The sequence below is a fragment of the Olea europaea genome, unplaced genomic scaffold (assembly GCF_002742605.1).
Source record: "Olea europaea var. sylvestris unplaced genomic scaffold, O_europaea_v1 scaffold65, whole genome shotgun sequence".
NCBI lineage: Eukaryota > Viridiplantae > Streptophyta > Magnoliopsida > Lamiales > Oleaceae > Olea > Olea europaea.
In genome coordinates, this window is record NW_019264872.1 from 350,569 (window position 1) to 354,045 (window position 3,477).

The window sequence follows — 3,477 nt, forward strand, 5'->3', positions numbered from 1 at the left end:
TAATCTTCCAGTAATAATTATAAATATCACATAAAAAATTATAAAGTTACTTATGCTATTAATTAGTTAAATATATATTTATTAATAATTCAATCAATATCAAGTAATAAAAAGCAACTAAAAGCGTTTCCTCCCTCTTTAAATTTTCATTCCCGCTTAAAATTGCATCAAACTAAAAAGTTTCATTTTCCCCCTTTCTCAACCAATTCTCACTTTATACACTAGACAAAGCCCATTTTGGTTTAGTACAAAATCTTAGAAAACCTAATCATTTCTCTCTCGCCCTTCCCTTGATCATCATTTGTGCTGCTCTTCCTCTTTAAAAATTACTCATCTGCACTCTTCACATTTTTCTAAGATCTCGTCAAAAATCATTGGGATCAGAAATTGGCTCACAAAGGTAAGGAAATCTCCCAAAATTTCTGCAGATTTTTTGATATCCTTATTTAAGCAATCGAATCCTAGGTAAATTATTTATATTTGTCAGATTTGGTTTAGGTTTTTCCACTTTCTGCTTCTTCCGTTTGTTTAGAAACAAATTTTCATTTTTTAAGATTATAATCAAATGTAAGTGTTATAGCTTTTAATTTCATCTATCATTTGCAGTTTTGTGTTTGCCTTTTGTATTTCACACCCTCTCTATTTCTCTAAATCGGTGTGGGACTGTTTGGTCTAGATGCGTATAAAAGAGAAGAAGACCAAACTCTCTTAATCTTCTTTCCTCTATTTCTTGTTTCTCTAAGAAAGTTGAGAGATAGGGATTGGACAAGAAATGATTACAGCTTTCAGCATCCTAAAAATAATGGATGATGTTTTGTGCTACTATTCATGGGAGTCTCGTTGAATAAAGAGAAGTGGTTTGAGTTAAGTTGATTTGATTTTCTCTATTTTTTGATAATTAATGAGTTTGACCCCCAATGTTGGCTGTTTTTCTTTACTTACTCTTTGTGGGTTTTTAATAAAATTTGGGATTTATTTTATGAACTGAAATTGTAAGTGAGAATTGAGTTGGAAAGCTTGAGAATGTGGGAAGAGTAGTGAGGGAAGGAGGGAGTGAATGCAAAGTTTTTGAGTTTTCCAATAAACGTGCTTAAGAAGTGTTTCCATGGTTTTTCCATTATATATAGACTAATTTCTAAAATTTTTTGAATCCTTTTTCAAATTTTGCTCCAAGTCTTGGTCTTTCTAATTTCTATTGGATTTGATGAGTTTATTTGTTTTACTTCATATTATGTTGCCTTGTTTCCCTAAATTTAATTTTTTGCCACTTGATTTTCATTTGTTCTTTGTTTTGTGCATATAAATAAATTCCCTTTCTTGTAATTTTTTACTTTGATTTTCATTTTTTGATTGTGATTATCTCAACAAAAATGCAAAGCCAAGCAAATTTATTGCCTTGATTAATTTGAGATTAGTGTTGAGAAATGATGGGATATATTTGATGAAAATAGTGCAGTTGGCAGCAAGGATTGGAGTTTCAAATTTGTACAAGAAAACAAAGAAATCATTTTTTGAGACGTAAGTGCTCTATACTATTACAGTTACATTCTAACATAGTCCCAGCAAGGATTTCCTCTTTAGTACATACATATATATTTGGATGGTGCGTCATGACAGCAAGAAGATTAGAAGATGTTCATGATTTGTCTTATTTTTGCAGGTTAAAGACATGTACAATCATGTGAATGAGTGGTCGGGACTAAAAGGCTCATTTGATTGCAGATTATGCCTATGTGATAATAATGACGTAATTTGAAGAAGTTAGTATTGAGTTGAAACGAAAGCAAAATTCATGCAATTTTGAACAATGAATTTATTGAATGGAAATGTTTGTAATTTCTTATTTGTTTGTTGGTGTATTTTAAATATTCTAACTTTATAATTCATTTAATTAAATGATATTGGCGGCATTGTTTTTTAAAACTGTAATCTAGTGACAAACTCTTTATGTTGCAAAATAAATTTAATTACAAACATTATTTGTTACATGATAAATTTTACTACAAATGTGAATATCGTAAAATATATTATGCAATATATAAAATGTATTGTAAATTATATTTCATGATAACATGACTTGTTATTAAAAATATATCACTACGAGCATGTGTTATTGGAAAATAGAATATGTAACAAATATTATACTTCAACATAATATTTGCAACAAACATTTTTTCTTGCAAAAACTTTACTGAAATAATCGTTACGACAAATTGACTTGTCGCCCATTTGATTTTTCGTGACATACATGCTTTGCGACAACAATATGGCAACAAATATCTTGTTGCAATTTCGTACATTGGCATCAAACTGGTAGTATTGCAAGTTTGTTAATGCGATGAATGAACGAAAGATGTCGCGGAATACAATCCGTGACTCATATAGTGCGACAACGCTTGCAACAAACATATTGTTGTCGCGAAGTTATTTTTGCAACAAAATCTCTATTTATGCGACAACATTTTTTTGTCGCGATTTTGATATTTTGTTGTAGCACCTCGCCTTAGCAGTAAGCATGAATTAAGCGGTCAACTAATGCGTAGCTAGGCGATGACTAGGAGGGCTTAGATGCACTTTATTATTATTATTATTATTATTATTATTTTATTATTTTATTTTTATTTTTACCTTTTTTCCTTTTTCAAAAGTCTTTTATTGACTTTAGTTTATTAAATTTCTTTTTATTTTTTTCATTTTTAAAAACATTTTATATGACATTAGTTTCAAGTTTTTAAATGATTTTATTTGTAAAAAAGTCAAAAAAAATAAATAAATTATTTGATAAAGAGTTAGACAAAGACTTATCATTTTGTTGAAATTTTAGAAAGTATGTGTGAAGTTCCCATAAATCTATTAAATAGGAATTGTCTAGTTTAAAATTAAAATTATGAAAAATAATCTAGTTTTTGCATTTTGAAAATTTGAAAATTGTATAATTGACTAATTAGAGTAACTAGTAAGTAAATATAATATTGATAATTTTAAATGTTTGGTAATTATTATTTTTATCATTAAATAATTTTTAGAATAATTTAAAATCTTAAAAATGTTAAAAAAAAAAAAATCCTTTTTTATGCCCATGTCTCACCCAATCATATTTTAAACTTTTTAGAACTTTGCTTTGAAGATACCTCCAAATGCCACTATATTGGTGGGTGAGCACTTTTACCATCAAAATTTGACTCGATTTAAGGAAATAATACGAGAAGCATATTGGAATGTAGATGAGTTGAAGAGTCATACGAAAAAATAAGATTGCCCCTTATTGAAGTATGCACATAATTTTAGTTTAATAGAAATTAATTGCTGTCAAATTCTCATCAAATTTTTATGATGGAAGTTTCAAGAGAATTAATTTGTAACCAAATTCATACTATCTAGCACCAGTTTAGGTGTTTATATTTTATATGTTCAATTAAATAAATTACCTAACTTTGTATTTAAATGAATATATCATTTAATGACATATAATGCTAC

General features: G+C 28.0%; 1 long non-coding RNA gene across 2 annotated transcripts; it reads left to right on the forward strand.

The window, feature by feature from the left end:
- Positions 1-232: 232 nt before the first annotated feature.
- LOC111390130 lies at positions 233-1,844 on the forward strand. Of its 2 annotated transcripts, none has more exons than XR_002701856.1 (3): positions 233-400; positions 1,452-1,518; positions 1,661-1,844. It is a non-coding gene; the product is annotated as an uncharacterized LOC111390130 (long non-coding RNA). The 2 variants fall into 2 exon arrangements; XR_002701855.1 differs by having other exon boundaries at positions 1,457-1,518.
- Positions 1,845-3,477: the final 1,633 nt, after the last annotated feature.